We start from the raw sequence: 23,930 nt of genomic DNA, 5'->3' as shown, positions 1-23,930 counted from the left end.
AAGTAAACCACCCTCTCAGATGGGAGCAGAGGCTGATTGTAAAGGTAAGTGAGACACACTTAATGGCTGTACAAAAGCAAAGATGAAAATCTACTTCTTGTTTTATTATTGCTGTGAGTGAGAAAGCCGCCAGCCCTGCGGGTCAGAGTTGGCTGCGGGTCAGGGATGTAGCTGGACTTCATTCAGGAAAGGGAGGAGGAGGAGAAGGAGGAGGGCTGTCTGGGAGCAGAGCCAAGACCCAGGGAGGAAAAGCATGGGGAAGAAAATTCATATCCTTCACAACCCGAGTCTCTGAACTTCGTGGGATTCTGTCTGAGTTACTCCTTGTCGCCTATTGGATTGCCGGTGGTGGCTGTGGGGTGTGTGTGTGAGGTGGGGGGAGGGAGCTTCAGATTTCATGAAATCCATTTTAATCACCCTCTGCAATCCACAACACTCTGTAATTACAAGGCTCTTATGCTCAAGTACAAAAAAAAACCTCACCAAGAAAGCAACATTATTAAGCTTGCAAGCGGAAACATGAAAATTCATAAAACGCACAATTAAGGATCCAGTGACGATGTTAACGCTCCCCTTTGCCAGCCCAGGCACTGGGGATTACCAACAAAATGGGCAAATCTAAACCCTGAGGCGTCTGCCACCGACCATTGGAAACCCTGACCCCACCATGCCCGGTCTCTCCGTGGATTCCCACTTGCTATTGTCATAGGCTGTCCCGGGGCCCAGCTTTAAGAGTCTGAGCCCTGAGGGAGGGGGAAGGGAAGGTCTAGCTTTAGAGGGCAGGAGCCAAAGAGCTGTGTTTGAGAAATGACCCCAGTGCTTGCTGTCACGTGCAGAATCCCTGAAAGACAGGGCTAGACTTTGATGTTCTTTCCCACTGGTCAAGGGAATTCAAAAGGGGTGGGGATTGCGGTCACCTCCCATCAGAGTGGCTCCAACTCCCAAACTGACCCTCCACTCTTACCTCTGACCCCTTAATCCAGGGCCTCCTCTGTTCTCTCTTCCAGGAACCTAGCTGCCTCCATCTCAATCCTTGATGCCAACTCTGCACCCCCAATCTGCTCTACAAGCTGGCTTCCAGGCCAGTCTCCCCTAAGCATGCATTTAAGAAGTCCCTCTCCTCCTCTTCCACTGTCACATGAACAAAGCAGGGCAAGAAGTTGTAGCTGAACTATGATCATAACTATGTTACACAGAAAACAAAAGCAAAAACAAAAAACCTCAGAAAGAAGGAAGGGCATTAACAAAATGTTCACTGGTTACTTTTGGGTTTGGTTCCTCCAGGGCAGGGGGGACGAGGAGATTAACAGGGCTGCATACCTTTCTTACTTGTGCAAATTTTCACAATGAGTATAGTTTACAGTCAGGAAAAAAAATGAAATAAACCTTAAATGACACCTCTGTTCAAAATCCTTCTGTAGTTCCTTATTTTCTACATGACAAAATAGAAACCCTGCGACTGGTATTTACAACCTTCTAAGACCTGGTCCTCATTGCAGGGCCAGCTGCATGAATGTGTGACCTGTGTAGTCACCACAGGGATCTGCACTCAGAAAGGCCCAGGCTTGGTTGAATGCTCTGCTATGACTATCCTGAAATTCTTAACAATTTTTAAACAAGGGATCCACTTTTTTATTTTATACTTTACCCCACAAATTATGTAACTGGACCTGTTCATCAGAGTATGTTCATCAAGAGAAATCACAATCTAATTATTCGGGGCTGAACAATGCAGATAGTCTTTGGACTGCTGTGTCAGGTAAGGATCTCCAGGCTGTGACCAGGATGGTCATGAGAACGGGAGATGTTCAGCCTGGGCATGTCAAGAGCCAGGGGACGCGTAGCCATTGTTTGCTGAGCACCTCAAACTCTCTCCTGGGCTCTAGGAACACAGTCGTGAACAAACTAGGCCAAGTCCCCACTCTATCAAGCTTCAGTGCTAGTCAGACAATAAACAAATAACCAATTATCTATGTTAGATAGCGCTATGAAGAAAAATGAATCAGGATGAGGGAGACAGAAAGGGCTGGAAGAGGAGGGCACACTACTATCTGCTTCAGGACCTGAAAGGAAGTGAATAAGCACCTGGATGGTGGAAATTGGGGAGATGTTCACACACACACACACACACACACACACACACAGAAAATTACAATACACAGTGGGGTTTCCCATGGAGAGACTCAGTGGGACCATCAGTGAGGAGCAACCTGCTCAGCCTGGGGTGGAAAACTCCCCATTTCCCCCATTTCCCCCTCAGCCCCCTGGCAACCACCATTCTACTCTGTGTCTCTACGATGTGATTATTTTAGGTACCTCATAAGTGGAATCATACAGTATTTGTCCTTTTGTGACTGAGCTATTTCACTTAGCACAACGTCCTCAAGGTTCATCTATGTTGTATCATGTGTCAGAATGCCTTTCCTTTTTAAAGGCTGACTAGTATTCCATTGTGTGTGTATGCCACATTTTGTATATTCATTTATCCACTGTTAGACACTTGGGTTGCTTCCACCTCTTGGCTATTGTGAATAATGCTGCTATGAACATGAGCGTATAAATATCCATTCAAGTCCCTGCCCTCAATTCTTTTGGGTATATACCCAGAAGTGGAATTGCTTTATCACATGATAATTCTATTTTTCATTTTTTTTGAGGAATCATCATACACTGTTGTCTATAGTGGCTGCATGATTTTACCTAATCCCTTTTTAGAGATGATATATCTGAGGTTGAGTGGCTAAGCAATAGACCTGAGGCCATAGTTTAGGAAGGGACAGTCTGATGCCAATCTGGGTCCAACGTGGCCTCATTCTACAGAGTAGCGGTTCTCATGGCCAGGGCTCAGCCACAAACATCAGAATCATCCAGTATGATGAACAAGTATATGTTGTGCTTGTTAAACATATAGATTCCTACCCCAGGCCTCGAGAAATAGAATCACTAGGGATAGGACCCAGGAGTCTGTATTTTCAAAATAACAAAAAACAAACAGCAAACAAACGGAGAAACAAACCAACCCTCCGTGTTTCTGGTGGGCAGCCAGGTTTGATAACCACTGTTTATTATTGGGGTAATGGTTATTATTGTTGTCCTTGCCATTATCCAAATGTCCTCATAACCATTCCTTACTCAGATCAGCTTACTGATTTGTAAACATCCGGAGACAGTGGGGAATGTAAGGGTTACTAGGAGATCTCAACCCTGGGTTTGCTCTCCAGCAAGTGCTGGCTTTCAAAGGGTGACACATTTAGTGTTCTAATCAACAAGGCATCAGCCAGGCGCCTGCCCGGGCCTTTCTTCGATTCCTGACTAATACTCATTAAGCAGCTCAAGCCAATGTGTTCCTAAGTGTGTGTACAGAGGCAGGCTGCTGGCATTTTAATCTCATTCGCGAATTGAAGCCCTAAGACGCAGTAGCCGCAGCAGCCCCTTGTGCCTATGGGGTGAACTTCTTCACACCCCGAGATTGGCTCCCCGTCCCTCTGCTTCTGCCATCTCCCACGCATCCCCTCCAGCCCTGCATTCTCCCCTGGGCGCAGAGTAAAAGACTCCGGGAAACCAGAGCTTGATGACTTCCAGGGCGCTGGCTGCAGATAGCTGGATAACCAGCTCAGGTAACCGGGCTGCCTATATCCCAGAACAGATATTGAGTCGTCCACCCCGGCCTGACTTGTCGAGTTGGCACCAGGCCATAGGCACTGCTCCCTGAATTCAACTGTCTGTGTCCCCTCCCCCATCAATACTCTTGATAGAAGCCAGACAAGGCTCTGGGGCTTTGGGAAAGAAATATCTAGAGGCAGTCTTCTCAGCACAAAGCCCTCATTGTTGGAGGAGGAAGGCATGGGAGAGGCAGAGGGAGTGCTTATCTTTTGTCAGTGCCAGACAGCTGAAAGGACTCCAGTGAAAAATGACCCTATACACTAAAAGAGAGGGGAATATGCAAACTATGACTAGCTTCTTCCTTGGGACAGAAATAGGTGGGGCTTTCTCTGAAAATGTTCATAGGCACATACACACATGAACACATATACAAACTTATTATTCTGCTCAAAGTAAATCAAGAGGCAAATGAAAAACAGACTCACCCATCCATTCATTCAACAACTTATCTGTCCATCCATCCGTCCACCCATCCATCCATCCGTCCATCCATCCAGTCACTTGTTTATTCAAACATTAACTCTGTGCCTACCATGGGCCATAAACTATGCTGGAAGAAACAGCAATGATCCTAGATCAGAGGTTTCTAACTAGGGACATATTATTGCTGGCACAATCTAGGAACCTGTATGTTAGCTCACCAAGCATTGTCTGTAACTGAATCAGTGTCTCACACAATATAGTTAGGGGTGTTATGATGAATTCACATCGAGTTCAGAATTACTGAATCCAATGAAGCTTTCTGTCACTATGGTTTTTCGGAGTCAATGAAAAATAAAAGTATAAATACTAACCACTGGGAGATCTGGACACGGTCTAGACAACAAAAGTGCAGAATCCTAATGTATGGTTCCATGAATGGAGATAATCACAACCATCACCATAATAGTGGACTAAATAAATAACTTAATGATGTGTTGGGCATTATTCTAAGTGCTGTACTTACTTGTTAATCCCCACAATAAATCTATGAGATAGACATTACCACTGCCCCATTTTGCAGATGATAAAGCTGCCCATGAGAGCCTCCATAACTCGCCGAAGGTCACACAGCAATAAGGGTGGATCTGGGAGTTAGACTTGGGAAGTACAGGTGCAGAGTCAGTACTTTGAACTCTCCTTGTCATGGTGGGCAGGGGCATCTTGTCCAAACACACTCATTTTAACGATGGGGAGACTGAGACTTAGAGAAGCCATGTGACATGTCCAAAGGGAGTCATGCGGTGAGTTCTTGAGGGAACTGGGGGGTAAGAACTTAGATTTCCCGTTCTCCATTCTGGTTTCATTATTGTTTAAATAAGCCAGACTTCATCCCAAAGTTAAAGTCAAAATAACCTGGGCATGGGGACAAAGGAGAGGCAAGAGACACTAAGGTTCACGATAAAACACATGCTGTCTTCTTGTATAATCTAGAGCAGTTTTTGTTTCCTGGGTTGTCACTTTGTCCAGGATGTCCTTGGGAGAAATTCCTGACACATGGGAAGCAAGACCCAGGTTGTGCTGAAGGTATCAGGGACTCAGGGATCCCAGCTCAAGTCACTTTATTTCAGGCATAAAGGACAATTGGGTGGAGCAGCCCATCTCTTCCTTGGCTTACATGGTCTTCGTTCTCTCTGCTTAGCATCTCATGGCCCACATAGCCAGGAAACCCTAGGAATGAAGGCCCTGTCCCTCTGAGCAAGTGGTGCCCAATTAAATCCCAAAGATCTGTTTCTGGCCACTGGTTGCTGTGCCAGACGGAGAGGCTGGCTTGGGAAGCCCCAGTTTGTTGGATGATGGTTTGTGGGGAAGCAGCAGGTGGCAGTGGAAAGAGTTTGGAGTCTGACAATCCTGGATAGGAACTCTGGACCCACTGAACACTCTGGCTGTGTGACCGTGGACAAGTTTCCTAACTACCCTGGGCACCAGTTTCTGAATCTATAAAATGAGGACGATACCTTCCTTGTATATGAGTGAACATATGCAAAATACTTGGTAGATTTTTGCTCTGAAAAATGAGAATCTAAGAATAGATCAGTGTTTTCCAAAGCTTTTATCGTAGAAGAACCACTTTTTACTTTCTCTAAAGACAAGCTAAAGTAAAATTGTAATGTCTAAAGGAGATAAAGGGTCGCTTCTGCGTTGATGAGGGGTTGGGGCTCAGGGTCCTGCCAATTTTGCCTCCTTTCCTCCCACTGTGGTGTTGAGTTCCTCTGGGGAACTTGACTAGTTGATCACTAGGCCCCTTTTAACTGTAGTTAAGAAAAAGAAAGGAAGGAAGGAAGGAGAGAAGGAAGGGAAGAAGGGAGGGAGGGAGAAAGGAAAAGCACAGTCTTGTCTATTGCTAACTGGGAAGAGATTTATATTTGTCGAGCACCATTAAGAAGATGAACTTGATCCCTACCCTCATTGGCTTATAGTCAAGCAGAGAAGCCAGACCAAGAACAGGTAATTTAAAGATTGAAAAGTGATTTAAAAAGAATCAGGGTTGGGCGGCTCAATGGGAACACAAAGCAGGGGTTCTGATTTAGTTCAGCCATCAGGGAAGCTGGGACCTGGAAGATGAGGAAGATGGTAGCTTGGACAAGCTGGCTGGGGGCAGTACAAGAGAGAAAGGATTGGAGATGGCATCACTAGGACTTGGTGACCGACCGGACAAGAGGCCATGACAGAGAGCATGCTCTCAAGGAAGACACCCAGGTCTCTGGCCTGTAAGCCAGGTATGATTCTGAAAGTAGGGGTGTAAAGCACAAGATTCCACCAGCTCCATCATCCGAATTACACAGGATCCAGCATGGACCCCCCCATGCCCACTGCTCACACAACTGTCCTTCTTTCCCCAGGGAGGCAAAGCCAGCAGGGACGCTGCCCCCACACCCCACAGAAAGCATTAAGGTCACGAGAACTCTACACGGCCTACAAAACATCTGTCGGCAGAGCTATGCTGGAAAGTACAGCAACTGCTTGCAGTAAATTAATAATAGATGGGCTGGACTCCCTCAGAAATATTTACCCAGCCGGAGTGGTTGAAGGCTAATAACCAGGAGCGGAACCCGAGCCTGACCTCAAACAGCCCCGACTACTGAAAACGAAGAAGCATCAGCCTGGCCCTTCTTGATGCTGGCGGAAGGAAAACAAGTGTGCAGATCACCTCGCTCAGAAATATGAGGACCGCAGTCTGCTGGGAAACACTGGGGAAGGGAACTCGGACAAAGGCCTGGGAGGTGATGACCGAAAGCAGCCAACAGGTGAGGGTTGCTAGTGGTTATGTGGCACTTACTGCATGCCCCTGTCTAACGCCATGCCTATTGGAACCCTTCATCCTGGGCGCTAGGAGGCTGGGCACTATTTTTAGGACCATTTTACAGATGGAGGTGAGGAGACACAGGTTAAGGCAACTTGTACAAGGAACTAGCTAGGACGTGATGGAGCTGGGATTGAAGGCAGTCTGGCTCCAGAACATGTGACCTGAAGCCACTTTGCCTCTGCTGCCTCCTGTTGCCTTTTCCAAAACAGTCAAGAGAGGGGGGCAAGTTTGAGGAAAGAAACCTTACATTCAACTGCCAAAGGCACACTTGCACAGCCCTACTGCGCTGAGTACCTTCTGTCTCCAGCCTCTGCTGAGAATGCCAGGCTCTTTTCACCAGCAAACGCAGTAGCTGTTCTTTCATTTATTAATTATTTACCGAGCACCTGCTGGGGGCCAGACCCTGTGCTAGGTTCAGACTGGGCCTTCTATAGTGGGCACAAAACCTCCCTCTTCTAGGCAGCTCTCCCTGTCCTCTCCCAGGCAGAGCCCACTTCTCCTTCCTCAGAGCTCCCCACCAGCCTTCAGGCCATTCTCTAGGATGGACTTTCCCAAAATCAATTTGGAGAAACAGAGGGATTTGAACAGACATGCAAAAATGTGTCCTGGAGCAAGTAAGTTTGGGAAATATTAGGTGAGCGTCCTCCCTGCAGGACTTCTCAGAGCCTTTAGAGTGCTAGAGGCAGTGAGGTCTACCAGGAGCGAGTCAATGATACAGTACTTTCCAGATTGCTCAACATGGAAACACTCCTCCTCCTTTTTTTTTTTTCCAAACAACATTTTGTGGGGCTGATGTATCATAAAACACTATTTGGGACATTTTGCCCTAGAATAATAACTACCATGTCAAATCTGTGTTTGGGTTTGACCTGTCAGTCCACTGGCAGGATGACGGGGCCGGGAACTCTGTCTTAACTCATCTCTCCAGCTCCCGCCTTCAGCCAGGCCTGGATCAGAAGCGTTCTCTGAAAGTTTTCTTTGCAGATGGCACAGGTGAGTGCTGTAACACAAAATTCTGGGACTGCACCAACGTTCATACCTGCGTCTGCCTGCATCTCTTAGTCTGTCTCCAAGGCTACAGGCACTTCTTGCTTATACGAATCTCGGGTGATGTTTCCTCTTCACCCCAGACACTCCCTGTCAGGACACAGAGGCTTTCAGCTGGGCCCCATCCACCTCTTCTGGATCCTCTCCTACACCACACACTTCCTCAGCCTTGACTCTATGGAACCACAGGCCGTTTCCAGAATGCAAGATGGCTTCTTTCAAATGAGGTTCTCACCTGCTGGCCAGTCCTCAGCGATCTGCCTGTGCAGTTTCTCTTTCTTTGATCCTTAGCTCAAATCTCTTGGCTTCCGTGAAACCCTCTCTGAGACTCCCTCCGGCACCCCGGCCCCAGGGTTCAGCTGGATGCCCGTGCTGGGGCGGCCTGGGCTGTTACATCGTAAACTGCACCTGTTTCCCTGTGTGGGTGAGGGTGTGTGCTGAGTGAAGATGCCCCACATGTTCTGTACTTTGGGTCCCAGTCAAAAGAGCTGGAAAGCCCCTGATGTTATGTAACCCTCCTATTTCAGATGGTTCCAGGCTCTGTGCGAGGTTCATACTGAGCCTTTTAGAATCGGCACGTTTTCCTCCTCTGTGAAGCTCTGCCTGGCAGCGACAGGGTTACAGCCCCGCTCCTCTCGCGCCCTCAGGGGCTGGTAGCCCCGTGACCCCTCGCAGGAGAGGTCGGAGGAATGGGCTCACAATTTTGTGACAAAATAAAAGCACAAAGCCAGGACTGACTCATGCTCTGTCGGCTCGTGTTCTCCCAATGTATTTTCTTCACTGTTTTCCAACTTCTACAACCGTAAAATTGCTTTGGCATGACAGTTGTTTTACACAAATGAAAGCACGACTGAGTGCAGCGGTGTTTCCGGAGCTCGGAGGGGAGCAGATGAGGCAGAAGAAGCAGGAAGGAGGAGGGAGGGAACGCGGGGAGCTAGAGCCAGGCCCCTGCAGAGGCGGCTGGGTCTCCGACTCTACCCGTCTGCGGTGGGAAAACAACGCTCCCCTTGGACTGAAAGCACAGGGCCGCCTCCCAGAGGCTACGGTGCCAGACGGACCATCTGCTGGACAGAGGCTATCTGCTCAGCCGAGTTCGCCGTTCCACCGACTGGCAGTGGAAACGGGAGACAACGGCATCAGCAGAAGGAGACCTAGGGTCAGTCTTCTCCCCGGCCCTGCCTTCCTCCTAGCTCTGCTCTTAATTCCCTTTTCTCTGGGTCTTAGATTCCTCATCTTAAAATGAGAGGGTTAGACGCCCTCAGTGTCTCCCCATTTTTTGGCCTGTGACCCCCAGGAAGGAGTACATTGGACGTCTCAGCTCAGCCTAGACACACATACAGTTCCCACATGTAACTTGAGTTTCACTCTACAATGCTTACTCTTACTACCTGCTGTGTTTTCTACTCTCTTCTATTCATTTACAAATCATAATTTATACATTCATTCTGTAAACTTTTATTGAAGCAAAATGTAAGTCTCGTAGGTGTACATGTCATCGATAAAGAGCTGGATAAGCTCTCACAAATTGAAAACACCCATGTAACCAGGCCTCAGATCAAAAGACAGAGCATTACCCATACCTTGAAAGCCTCCACTGTGCCCTCCCATTTACCAGCCCCTCCCCCAAGGATAACTGCTCTCCTGACTTCTAACAACTTAGCTCAGTTTTGTCTGTTTTTGTACTTCATATAAATGTAGTCATAAAGTTTCTCTGTGCCTGGCTTTTTCTTTCAACACTGTATTTGTGAGGGCCGTTCATACTGCTGGGGGCAATATTCCATTGTGTGGCTGTATCACCATTTATCCGTGCCGTTGCCGATGGTCATGTTTTAGGGTGGAAAGGTGTATGCACATCTCATGAGTGTATCTAAGGATGGAATGGCTAGTATGCATATGTCCCACTTTAGTTGATGCTTCCAGACAGTTTTCCAAAGTCATCATACCAAACTAGACTTCACACAGACATGTATGAGGGTTCTAGTTGCTTCACATCATTGCCAACGCTAGGTATTGTCTCTCTTTTTTCATTTTAGCCGTTCTTATGGGTGTATGGTGGTATTTCATTGCTGGTTTAATCTGTAATTCCCTGATAACTGATAACGCTTTCGTATGCTTATTGGTTATTTGGATATCCTCGTTTGTGAAGTATCTGTTTGAAATATCTTTTGCTTATTTTTCTATTAGGTTGCTTGTCTTTTCCTTACTTATTTGTAGCAGTTTCCTCTTTTCTTCCTACTATACAGTTGACCCTTGAACAACATGGGTTTGGATTACATGGGTCCACTTAGACACAGATTTTTTCAATAGTCAATACTACAATGCTACACTGTCCATGGGTGTTTGAATCTGCAGGTGCAGAACCTGGGATACTGACAAACTGTGTATGTGGAGGGCCCACTATAAATTATACTTGGATTTTCCACTGCACAGAGGGTTGGTGCCCCAAGCCCTGCATGTTCGCGGGTCAACTGTATATATTTTGGATATGGGACCTGGGTTGAATACATAATATAAATACCGTCACTCACTCTATGGGCTACTGGATCACTTTGTTTCACTTTAATGCATGACGATCTTGAACCACCAAATTAAATTCATGACCCACTAATGGGTCACAACCCACAATTCGAAAAACACTATAATACACGATTATATAGTATTCCCCGGATCTGGAAACCTCGAAATGGGCACCTCTGGCCAGTGGCATCCGCTGCAGTGTAAGCCTGGGGCAGCACCCTGCTATGAAGAGCCAGTAGCTATCTGGAGAACAAAGGCCATGACATTAGCTATAATAATTTCAAAAAAAAAAAAAAAATCCTTGTTCCACACCTTCACTGACAACACAGTTCCCAGTCCTCCTGAATTTAAGATTTATCAGCCCCACAGCCAGATTGAGGGAGGGGACTGGGAAGGATGGCCGAGGTGTGGAAACACCTCTGGAAGGAGCCTTTGCAACAGGGCTGAAGGGTGTGCTCTCCATTCACCCAGGTGCCTGGGCCCTCAGGGTAGGGTCCTTTCAGCCAACAGGTCAAGAAGACTTCCCTAAACTCTGACAAATTCCATTAACCACAGGAGAAGGGCACTCACACAGCCCGGACGCCTTCTCAGTGTGAAGGGTACCTTCTATGCAGTTCCCTCCCAGCTCCCCAGAGTAGCCCGGCCCACACCCTTTAAGCTCCATAAAGGCAGGGGCTGGGGCACTCTTGGAAAAATGCGGCCAAGGTCATACGGCCCGTCAGTTATAGAGCGAAGCTGACTGACCCACACCCTGTGTTTTCATTCCTATGTCACACTCTCTCCAGGCTGCCAGTCACCGTGCAGAGTGATGACCACATCCAAAGGGCCCAAAGATTCTCTCACGCATGCACACACATGTGCACACACAAACTCACACACATAGGCGTGCATGTGCACACACACAGACATGTGCATACATTCACACACACGCTGTCCTGCTCAGGAATCCGTCGGCTGGACCCTACTGCTTCATTACACATGGAGTTTCCCCCCTCTCCTGATTTCCAAAGTACTGAAATATCTCATAATACATAAATACAAACATACATATATGTGGAGGGTACTCTACAGTTTGTAAATCCCTTTCACACTCAGTCTCTCATCTCAACCTCACAACCAGCCTTCTGAACATATACAGATATATGATGATTCTCAAGCCCCCCAGGTCTACTGGGGGTCTAAGGACCTTCCTTCTGGGGACACCAATCCTTACTATCCAGGACTGGGGCAGTGGCAGCAGCCAGAGATGGGCAGAATTTGTGCAGGTCCTCAGATCCTCCCTAAAAACTTCCCTTTTAACTGTGTATTCCGCAGCAACCAATCTTTCCTTGTCTGATTCTGAGTAGAGTTTTAATTTCATGAACTTTCCAGAGTTGGGCTTGTGTATGCATGAGACTTTTTGGGATGTGGCCACTCCTCCCCCATCCCTAACAAGCACACCCACATATTCACGCTTCTCTCTTCACCACCTGCTGTCTTCTCCTCCAGCTGGAGGTAAGGAGCCCCATCACTACTTATGCAGCTACTAGGGGCTACCATTTATTCAACACTTCCTACACACCAGGTACCAAGCGCTTTATGTACCTTATCCCAGCACACCTCACACGAATCCTTTGCCACATGTATTAATATCCTTACTTCACAAATGAGGAAATAGATGCTCAGAGAGAAGTGACAGTCTAGGGTCACATAGCAAGTGATAGGACTGGGATTGTACCCACATCCCACTCATCCCCAAGTCCTGGCCCATCCCAGTGCCCGGGACAGAGGGAAGCAGCAACTTCTTTACTCTGAGTCAGCAAAACTATCCACATGGAGGTGGACAGCATCTTAGGACCATCTTGTCCTACCCTCCTGTTTTCTCCAAGCTCAGAGGGATGAAGGGACTTTCCCGAGAGCATCGCCAGAGCAGAACTGGGACTGGAAACCGGGTCTGGTCCTTGGGTTTATCTTCCTCTGATTCTTACGCATCTCCTGGGACAAAGGACGCTGGTAGAGCACTGTCTGTGTTCCAGGCAATGCCTCTTTTTGAGGAGACATTTACAGTGTTGGAAAGAAGATGACCAGGGAAGGAATTGCTCTTAAAACCAAATTATGAGGGACAAAGAATAAAAGAAGATCTCAAGGAAGGGCATGATCTTTTGTCTTCAAACATTTGTAGGACTGTCTAGTGAAAAAGAGGCTTGGCAAGATGTGAGGAGAAGTGGATACAGTGGATGTCAAATCCAGATTTTTTAAATAAAGATCATAAATGGGGGGAGATAACCAGTTCCTCATTAGTCCCTGGAGTTTTCCAAGCATAGACCAAATCTATCTATCTGTCTGTCTATCCATCTATCTATCTATCTACCTACCTACCAAAGATCCACATCTCTAAGAACCATTCATCTCTAAGATTCCACAAGCCTTTGAAATGTACTAAAATCATACAGGGAAGCCAAGCAGTAATCCTGTACTCCCTGCTCATTGTTTTTAGGGAAAAAATTTCTTATAAAATAAATGGATATAAAGTCTACCTATTAACACATATTTAAGGGGTAGAGTAAAAAAGCACCCATATCATTAACTTAAATCATGAATACTCTCTGAAGTGTAAAAAAAAAAAAAAATCAACTCACTTTTCTTTAAATCTTCTTAAAAGGGTCTAAGAATAATCCTTCAAATAATCCTTGAAGTATGCAGTTTTAATTTGGACACATGGTAATTTCAGTCTACCTGTTGAAAGAGACAAGAGAGAAATCAGTCATTTTTGACGAGGTTGCTCTTCTGACAAAGAGCAGATGAGGTTTAGGCAGCTTGAGGGGCGGCGGGTGGGCAGCAGCGGCAGCTTGGGCCCCAGGCTGAAGGCTGGTTTTGGAACACTCAGAGGAAAGGCGACTAAGGTAGTGATCCCAGTGCCTGGCACATAGCAAATGCTCAATAAATATTTAATGAATGAATGAGGGAAAGGATGGATGAATAAACGAGTGTGCTTTATCATTAACCTTGATACAGGGAGTTACCCTATAGGTTCAGCTCTTTGACCCTTAGGGAGAAACAGAATTTCCAGGCACTGGGCATATTTATGGAAAACAGCACAGAGAAAGGCTCATGGTGTAGTGGAGAGAGTGAGGGCTTTGGAAGCAGCCATGTCTATGTTTGAATCCTGACTCTACCACTTATAACTGTGCAACCTTGAGCTGTCTTGTTTATTTATGTTTACTACTGTTCTTTTTTTTATTTTTATTTTTTTTAACATCTTTATTGTAGTATAATTGCTTTACATTGCTGTGTTAGTTGCTGCTGTATAATAAAGTGAATCAGCCATACGTATCATATATCCCCATATGCCCTCCCTCTTGCATCTCCCTCCCACCCTCCCTTACTATTGTTCTTAAATTGGATACTTAGCCCATTTGTTAATTTCCAGCCCTTCTTCTTTCCCAATGCAAGCATTTAAGGTCAAGCATTTCCCTTATGCTGTCTTAGCTATATTCCACAGCTTCGATATTTGATATTTCTCTTATCATTCATTTATAATATTTTATAATTTCTATTATCATTTCTTTTTTGACTCATGAGTTAGTTAGAAGTGTTTTTGTGAATATCTCTCAATGCATTTTTCCCCCAAACTCCTAACTTATCCCTCCCCCTCAACGTATTTTTTTTTTAAACTCATCTTTCTGTTATTGATTTCTAGCTTAATTGTCCTGTGGCGGGAGAATGTGGTTTGCAGGATACTGATTCCTTGAAACTTGCTGAGATGCATTTTATAGCCTAGGATGTAGTCAACTGTTGTGAATGTTCCATGTATACTTGGAAAGAACGTGTATCCTCTAGTCATTGGGTGTAATCTCGGGTTAGTTTTTCTAAACCTCCCTGCCCCTCCATTTCCTTATCTGTAAACAGGTACCTGAGCAATACACATTAGTTCCCTCCTGCCATTTAGAATTACAACACTTACTGACGAAGAGGCTGTGCAGATAAAAACAGAGAGAGTGCATAAGAAAGACAGCTGGAGGCACCATTTCTTGCTATATATAACAATATAATATATAATATTATAACAATATTAATAAGAATACCTAGATTTATAAAGCATTTGAAAGCTTCCAAATGATGACCACATCTGCCATTTGATTTCTTACTCTCGAGAAGCCTGTGAGGTGCCACCCAGATGGGTGGGGGTGAGGAACCACATGGAGAAGGGACACGCACCAGCTGGTGTGGCTCTTCACTCAGCCCTCCACACCAGAACCCCAGGGTCCCTCCTTGACTCCCCTCGCCCTCACTCCTTACATCCGCTCAGGTCAGCTTACTTACTGTCTCTCGAATCCGTCAACTTATCACCCTCAATGCCGACATCATTTCTTACCTGCTTTATTCCAACATATCATTAAATTCCTACTGTTTTTAAAATGCAACTACAAGAAATACATCCAGACAAAATCTTCTTGGCAGGCATAGCTCCCAGTGGGGCTAGGGTAAGTGTTGGGTGATGGGTGCCAGAATATCAGAATCGTGAACGGGACAGTGATGTTATGTCTATCGAATGAAGGCATGGGTTTCAAAGGTACAAAAATAACTGAGTTCAAATAGTCTTCGTCTAACTAAGCCCTTCCCGTGACCTTGTCCCCATCCCACTCCAAGTTCTTTTTCTCCTTCTCTGAGAGAATTCCTGAAAGAGTCATCTAAACCACTTCTGCACACCCGCGCACCCCACAAATCGTTGTGGCGGGGCTCCACCTCCAGAATGTTCTCTTTAAGATCATAATGATGTTGTCCCTGCAAATTCCAGAGACTTCTCAAGTCTGCAGTGGCCTCCCTGGGTCATCCGCCAGCAGGATCACCTTCTCCTCTGGAAACAATCCTGCCTTGGCATCTACAACACCAGTCTCTTCTGATTCTCCTTTTCCTGCAAGGACTTTCTCTGCCTTTTCTGCTAGTTCTTTTTTCTTTGCCTCACCTTTACATGTGAAAGAGTAAGGAGCCCCTTCTTCCTTAAATTCTGTGGTTTAAACTGGCATTTCCATAATTTGTTCTTTGTTGACATAAAATTGGTATGTAACATTATATCTTTCATAATTTAATTAGAATTGTTTCAATAAAATATGAACCATAAGCTACTATTTATTAAGTGCATGCCAATCACTGTGCTAAACATTATTTCACTTAATCTTCACAGTAACCACCTAGGGTAGTTATTATTAACGCTCCTTTTTTACAGATGAGGAAGGAGAAGCTAAGGAAAGAAATATAATTTGCTCAAGATCACTCAGCTACTATGTGGCGGAGCTGGGATTCAAAACACCATCTGTCTAATTCAAAGCTTGTGCTCTCAGCTACTACATTTACTCATCCTCCCTTCCTATGCCCTGGCCTCTGCAACTCGCCATTCTCCCACAACGTCACGCATTTCATGCTTCCAGTTTGCCTCCCTCAGAATGGAAGACCTTTATCTGCGCTGTGAGCTGAGAAAATTCATTGTTCAAGGCTCAGCTCCAATGTCCTCTTCCCATAAAACTACCCACAAGCCCAGCCAGTTTAACTGCTCCCACCTCTTTCCTGTGGCAGCTCCACAATGATACCAAACCATCCGTTCATCCATCTGACCACGTATCCATCTATCCACCCAAGAATCACACAAATACAGGGGAAGATTGTTTATCCAGAAGCATCTAAACCCAGGAATTTTTTATGCTCACACTCTGGAAAAAAAATATGTCGTACTTCTGTCAAAACTGAAGAAAATTTGCTGGAGGTCATGGCGTCTGGGGAAGAAATGTGCTCTGCTAGGCATTTGGGAATGCTGACTGGTCAGGGACAGCCATCCCTGTGATCTGCCCAGGGTGGTTTCCAAGGTTACCAAAGCAGTTCTGTGCAATTTCCCTTACCCAATCCCTACATTTCTAAATCCTATTTATAGGATTGAGCCAACCTGGCTCAAATACCCCTTCATCCTCAAAGCCTTCCCTGATTCTCCTCCCCCGTTAGGCACGAATGAACCTGGACCCCCACCAGAATGAGTCTGTGACATCTCCGATGACACTCAGCACTTTTATCATCCATGGCTAATACTGCAGTTCCAAAAAGCACTTCAACGTATTCATTTCACGCTTTACCTCCCCTGCTGGTCTCCTTGGAGCTCGGAATTGCACCCACTTCACCTTCATGATGTTTTCAGAACCAAGCCCAGTGCCTGGCACACAGATAATCATGAGCGACTGGCCGACTGAAATGGATGACATTGGCCTTGAATGGGGGAGGCCATCCAAAAAGCACTCACATGCAAGCACCTAGCGGTGGGGTATGCACATAGCTGGTGCAAAATACATAAAAATCCTTCCGTCTCTCTCCACCCCCAAACAATAAGGATCAGAAAAGGGGGACCATGCAACCACTCAGCCTGAGGTTTCTGAAGGCCTGTGTCCCATGGTTCACAACATGTTGGGGTGGTGGCTTTGGACATTCTCCAGGATGGACTAGGCAGGCAAAGACCACATCTGAACACATTCTAGTTTCCATAGTTAGGAAATGAGAGTTAGAGCTTAAAGTTAGACAGGGCTTCAAGATCAGCTACTACATCCACCTGCTGTACAGAGGAGGGCTGGGGCGGTTAAATGACTCCAACCAAGTCGCAGGGCAGGAAGGACTGTGCAGACGCACTTTCCCTGTCCCCTCCTAGACTTGCAAATGAAGACTCTAGGAAACTGAGTGCTCTCTGAATGGCTAAAAATAAACTCCCAGAAACTTCATCTAGATCTATCACGGCTGCAGTTTACAGCGTCTAGAACTTCAGCATGGTGTAATTAGCAAATGGATTACAATAATTTATTTTTGGTTTGAAAGCTCGAATGAACACGACCTTCCAGTGCGATGTTAAAATAAGAGGCAGGGAGCCAGGCGCATTCCTCTGGCCCCTTCCGATGCCACAGTTTTGATGCTGGCTGGCATGCATCTCCTGATGTCTGATGGATGTGCTACAGAGAAAGGGCTGTAACTCTGAGCTCTGGGCTTCCTGGAAGCATGATTTCTAGAATATAGCGCCCCCCAACCCTGCCCCATGAAGGGTCCATGCGCATTTTTCCAGTGATCAGGATGATGTCCTAAATCGTCTCTCCAATGAGCTGGAAAACCCAAGGGCAGGGAATGTTTGTTGAGATGTCTCTGAGTAGGCAGTATCGAAGGCTGGACCAAGAGGGACATGGTCATGCAGCTAAAAGGAGACCGGAGTGGGGTCAGAGGGGAACTGTGTTTGGGTTTTGTTTCATGTGTGCCATGAATAACAGCCACTCAAGTCTCTTTTATAAAATGTTGACAAATAAGTAACTTCCTCACAAGATTATCATGGGGATAAAATGAAAAAAATGTAGCAAAAGGGTTTTGTAAGTAAATACTGGTGATTCTTTTTGAGTGAATACATTTCCAGAGTAGCTCTTTCTGATGAGGGCTTTTCCTGACCAAAGCACTACTGTGCATGCTGTAGTAGGGCGCCAGGGGTGGGCAGCAGAAAACCTGGAAAGTCGTCTTCTTGAGTTTCCCTCTGCAGAATCCAGGCAGAGGCCAGTCCATTCACTTCCCGCAAGATCTCCCAGCAGGACATTGTGATGCTAGGAAACAGGGATCCTGTTGTGGGCAAGGAATGTGAACCACCTTCTCCTTTCTCACGCACTGCGCCAAACACCCTCCAGAACACACGCTGGCACGGAAGGTGAGGATGGTGGCCAGGCGGTGTGCAAAACCAAAGCAATGCTTGCATCCTCCCGTTGAAGGCAGGGGAATGGGCATTCACTGAGCAACGACCACATGCCAGGCACAGTGCTGGACCCTTTCACTTCTGCAGGGGAGCAAAACTTGCCCCCTCACCCCACCCTGCCAAATGTCTCTCTGGTATGCCAATTATTTCGAACTGAAAACAATCAAGGCCCAAAAGACTCAGGAAGAAACTTTGGCCTTCCCCCTAACTGCCTAAAAAATTTAGATAGAGGGTTTGTTCCCCAAATACAGCTATCACCAGAGATATCTGCAAAGAATATGGGCTAAGTGTGGTCGGGGAAACAGGGCCTAGGGATCACAGTCTACTCTGTGGCCCACTGTCTATTTGCACGGACCAACAAACATTTATTTACCAAACATTTGCTTTTCCATCACCACGTCAATTGCCTTCCTCCCCGCTTCAAAGTCCCAAACTACTACCTCCCGACATTCTCTTTTGTCTTTAGCTGAAGATGGTATTTAAGGTGAGGGCTTCAGCCATTTTGGGGTCTCGACCATGTACATGTTATTACGCTTTTGATTTTCTCCTGTTAATCTGTCTCCTGTCAATTTAATTCTCAGATCAGCCAGAAGAACCTGGCTAGTGAAGTAGAGGAAAATCTTTTCCTCCCCGACCCTTCCCAGCTCCTCTCACACCCTGCGAGGTGACCCCCGTCACAGTGTCACATGGCACCTTGGTTTACACCGTGTACGGCCCGTGAAGCCTCCTCTCCCCTCTGCCTCTCCAACCAGCCCCCTGAGCAAGTGGACCCTCAGCCTCATGCTTGCAATTCTTAGGGATCATTTTGGGGGAACTTCAGTGTTCTGATCAGTTAGGTTGGGACAAGAACCCCAACTTGCCCACTTCACCAGACTGCTTTCAGACAAAAGAGGGTGAGTGTGAAAAACTTTGGAAACTGTGCCAAACACTGAAGGATCTGTCACTCTCGTTCAAGACCCTCAAGAGCTGCCTATTGCCCTTCACTGAACATTAAATTTTGTTTCTGTTCCCAACTCACAGAATGATTTGCCGACTCTATCTTCTTGTCTGTACCCCTTGTTTCCTTGGCTCTGTGCAAGCCAGCCATCTTTCGGGCCATTATACTCAGGAAGCAAATGCTGTTTCCTCTCCCGGAAGTCACCTCCCCCATTTAGGTCTCAGCTTAGACTGGGAGTCACTTCCTAAACTTTCTCTGCTATATGTTCTTCAGGGCACTTGTACTTCTTTGAATGACAGTTGATGGATGTGTGCCCCCCCAGCTAGAACGGGGCAGGGCCCACTTTTGTCTTGTCACCAAGATGTCCTCAAGGGGTGTCTTTAGCCACTCAATGTGTCTGCTTTGTTCACTGATGTACCCCTAGCATCTGGAGCCTACGTGGCAATAAATACTTGTTGGATGAATGCATGTGTAAAGGCTGGTTGGAGAGGATGTATATAGCAGGAGGTTAAAAGCATGGCCTCTGGAGACAGAACACTCAGTGTGACCTTGGCTGCTCCACTCAGAGCTGTGTTACTCTGGGAAGTGACTTCATGTCTCTGTGCCTCAGTTTCTCCATTTATTCAAAAAGGAATCATAGTTGTGCCTACCTCCTAGAGTGGTTGTGAGGATTAAATAACACATTGAAAATTCTTGGAGCAAGGCCAGGCCGGTGGTTGGTACTGTTTAAGTGTGGCTATCCCTTCTTATCAAGATCCCTCCTCATCCTCCTCCCCTGACTCAGCTCACATCCCTCCTCTTCTCTGAAGCTGGTCCAGCTTGGTCCTCCTGCTCTGTCTCCTAGCTCTCAGGGCTTTTCTCTGCACTGGGGACCCTTCCACCCATTGTTTGCTATCCCAGAGATAACAAACTTGTCTCCCCCGAGAGACCACAGCAGCCCAGAGGAAGGTCTAGAGAGGTAAGCCAGGGGGGACTCGGAAGAGGGAGAGAGTCAGATGATCTGGGGAAACAGAGGGGGGGCTCATGGAGGGGGCGGGGTCTTTTCGTGGCAACCACTCGAGTCCACTTGGAGATTCTGCCCCAAAACGTGTTTCTGGGGGCAAAGCTTCCGGCCTGAGTACCTGCTTCATGGACTAAAAAAATGCCTTTTTCTGTTTTTTTTTTTTTTTTTTTTGGAGTGAAATAAATGGTTAGCCATTAAGATGTAAAAGGCAGCTGTCACAGCCCACAAAACAGCAGACAGGTTAATACGGGTGCTTAAGAGTGCTATTTCCTCATATTAACCTCAGAGCAAGAGCAACCTATCCAGGTAGACTCCAGAGCACTTTGGAAACCTGCTGCTTTTTCCTTTAAGAATATTTGATGTTTAAATAAAAGCGGGTGTTCGTTTCCAAGGGGAGTTCGCTAGCTCGCCTCCCTCCCCCACTCCTTGCCCCCTTCTCCTCTTCCTCCTTCCTACTCTAAGAACATCTTGGCCTTAGATTTCTCCCTGAAATTTGGGACACAGCATGCAGAGGTGCATCTGGGGCACATGTGGGTTTCTGAACTTGCCTCCTGACTGGGTTCGCTGGCTCCCATCACTCTTTTCCAGCCGCCACCTCCCCACTCCTCCCAGCCAATCCATCCGACCTACATGGGGCCTACCGGGGGACTAATTGAACTTCAAAAATGTTTACATTTTTAAAATGGTTTTAAGTTATTCCCCACAAAGAGGTGAGATTCAGTTCCATGAAAAGTGCAAACAACTGTGACTCACTTTCCTGGCAGGAAGGAGGCTGGCCCACGGCACACACCTGCCCAGAATAAAGGCCAGCCGGGTGGTATTCAATCAGCGCACAGGCTCCAGAGGGCTGGGGCCTGAGCTCTGGCTGCACTTGACCGGCGGCTCGGGGAGGTGACCTTAGAGTCTGCCCTGTGTGCCGGGCCGGCACCCCGGCCCCATTCTCAAAGTGCTGTGTGTAAGGGGGTTATTCCCCGGGTGCTCATCAGCATGGACGACTCAGTACCCAGCTCCCCTCTGGCTACTGTTCCTGTGCGGGTGACACACGCCCCTCAGGGAATCCTGGAGAGGGGAGAGGTGAAGGATGTGTTTCCAGCAGTGTCAAAAATTACCAGCAGATCCTCAAATGGGCAAGGCTCTCTCGGGCCTCAAGCACTTTGTACATACTGTTTCCTTTGTCTCTGTCACCTCAACTTCCCCTAATTCCTTCTTGTCCTTGAAGGCTCAGCTGAAGGTCACCTCCTCCTGGAAGCCTCCCTCACCGTCTGGCTAGATCAGGGGCCCATGTTTTGAGCTTCCACAGGCCCTGGGCTTCCCCTGCTGGCACGATTCTCACTTTGGTGAAATTATTTGCTTATTTGACTGTCTCCAATGAATATCTCCAGTGAACGCTTACCAGGGCAAGGAGCTTTGGGTATAAAAAAATAATAATCAGTATATTGATTAATCTATGCATCAACTTTGTGCCTTGCTCCAGGAAGAATTTAAGGCAGCACAAAAATGAAAAATGCCTCTGGGAAGCTTAGAGTCGGGTAGAATGGCAGACACACGAGCATTTAAAAAAATATTATATGACAGGAGCTGAGTTGATGTGATGTGGGTGGAGGCATGGGGTGGGGCTGGGGGAGTCTTCCCTCTGGTCTCCCCCGGAACCTAGCCCAGAACCTGACACGTGGAGGTGCTCGGTGAGTGTCTGTGGGGTGAATGAGATGAATGGGAGGCAGGACCTGCAGGGGCCTTAGAGATCACTCATGTCGATGAGGAAAACTGAGGTCAGAGAGAGGAGGTGGGGGGAGCCTCCCAGTTCTTGACAGCACAGGAAACCAAACTCGGGCCTCTAGAACTTCGGTAAATCTAGATCCCATTGGAAATGGAAATTGCAGAAGGCGAAGCCACTTCCCCTCCCTGAGCCTCAGTTTTCTCACCCACAAAAGCAGACGGTTAAAGTAGATCATTCTTGAAGGCTGTTCCAGCTTGTAAATCCCATGAGACTGAGGTTACAAAAGAAAAAAAAAGAAAAAGAAAAAGTGATGAGTAGTAAACAGACCACTGTTCATGGGATGTCGCCTTATCTGTCTTATTCTGATACAAATTCAAGAACCTACCAACATTTCTTCAAAATATATGTACTAAGTGTTAACTGTGTGCCAGGTGCTGACCTGAGCAGAACCAGAGGGCACCCAGAGACCAACACTTTCCCCTGGACCTGCTCCCACGTGCAGGTCTCTAAAGCCCTGGGCTGCCCCAAACAAGCTGCTCTATAACTCAGAATAAACCTCTCCATCTTCCTTTCTCCCCCTTCCTTTGCTTTCTCCTTCTCTCATACCTTCATTCATTTATGCATTCAACAAATGCTCACGAAGCACCTGACCCAGGACCTGCCTCCTTAATGCGGCAGGCCCCCCTTCCTGGTACTGAGTCACGCAGTTTTTACAGCTGTGGACGTCACCAACATTCATTGTCCTTCCAATCCTCCACGATTCTGTTCATGCAGTGTGTCTGCCTGGACTCTCTCAAACTTCTAACCCCCTTCCAAGGCTTAGTCCACAAGCCACCTAACCCTGTGACACCTTCCCTGACCTCCCCCTGCCGGGGTCGCACAGCCCCCTGCTTTCTACCATGATTCCACCACATTGCACTGGTGAGTTTGTCTGGTGGCTCCACTGCCCTGAACTCCACGAGGCCCCGGCCGCTGTACTTTCATCATCGTATCCACGGCAGTGCGCGCCCAGCAAGTGCTGGAGAAAGCCTGGCTGAAATGAACTGCTGTCAAAACTTCCTGACCAGCACGTTCTAACTCGCCCAGGCTCAGAGGCAAAGACAGAAGGGCATCTGTCTTACTACCTGTCCTACCAGCACACCCAACACTATCTCGCTCTGCAGCTTCCCTCTGCTCTCAGAGACTATTCTCAGCTTATAGGGGACCCAGGAACTCTGCTCCCTGCACCCTGACAGTTTGCACCTGTATCCTCTGACCCCCTTTCTGATTCCTTCTCGAGACTTTCTGTGAATTTGCTGGGAAATGTGCATGCCTGATCCAAAGAAAATCAACCTTTGAAACATTTTCACAAATAAAAAGTCCCTCTAGAACCTTAAGCTTTTCTGGCTGCACCAGAATTTTGCTAAGGTTCTTTAAGAAAGAGAGGATCGTTTCCCCTTACCAAGTATATTCACAGCAGCTAAAGCATGGGTGGTGGTGGGTGCTGCAGATGGACACCCCTTGGTATGAGACAGCCAGGGCGTGAGCCTTGGCTCTGCCATGCTAGCCCTGACCTTGGACCTCCAGCTAGATCAGACTCCAGTCTTGCCCCACCATTCCAGTCTTGCTGCCTGGAAAAGAAGGGTAATTCAACGGCTGGCTCACTCATGCATGGACTCAGTCACTTATTCATTTCTTTACTTAATTACTCATTCACAATTATTCACTCATTCATTCATGTTCATTTTCTCCAATGCTTACTTATACATTTACTCAAAATCACAATTCATTCATTCATTCGTTCATTCACTCATTGACGTCTTCATTTATTTACTCATTCATTCATTCATTCACTTATTTATTTCTTCATTTGCTCCTCATTAGCTCACTCATTCGTTCACCCTTTCATTCATTCTCTCCTTTATGCACTCACTGCCTTTCCCACGCAGTCACTCCCTCAGCCCCTCACTCGCCACCTACACTTATTCCTCCCTATTTCCCAGCACAGCTTCCTTCCAGGAGGCAGAGCCTCCATCACGGCTGGGT

General features: G+C 46.9%; 1 protein-coding gene across 3 annotated transcripts in view; it reads right to left on the bottom strand.

The window, feature by feature from the left end:
* Positions 1 to 23,930, bottom strand: part of TENM4 (teneurin transmembrane protein 4) — a 744,874-nt gene that overhangs the window by 434,474 nt on the left and 286,470 nt on the right. For all 3 annotated transcript variants that reach the window (XM_059930706.1, XM_059930709.1, XM_059930707.1), the window contains one exon: positions 13,132 to 13,228. The gene's annotated coding sequence lies outside the window, so the exon portion shown is untranslated. The remainder of the gene's footprint in view (positions 1 to 13,131; positions 13,229 to 23,930) is intronic.

The sequence above is a fragment of the Balaenoptera ricei genome, chromosome 8 (genome assembly GCF_028023285.1).
Source record: "Balaenoptera ricei isolate mBalRic1 chromosome 8, mBalRic1.hap2, whole genome shotgun sequence".
In the NCBI taxonomy this organism is placed as follows: Eukaryota; Metazoa; Chordata; class Mammalia; order Artiodactyla; family Balaenopteridae; genus Balaenoptera; species Balaenoptera ricei.
Note: the sequence above shows the minus strand (reverse complement) of the source record. Positions and strands in the feature narration are given on the sequence as shown.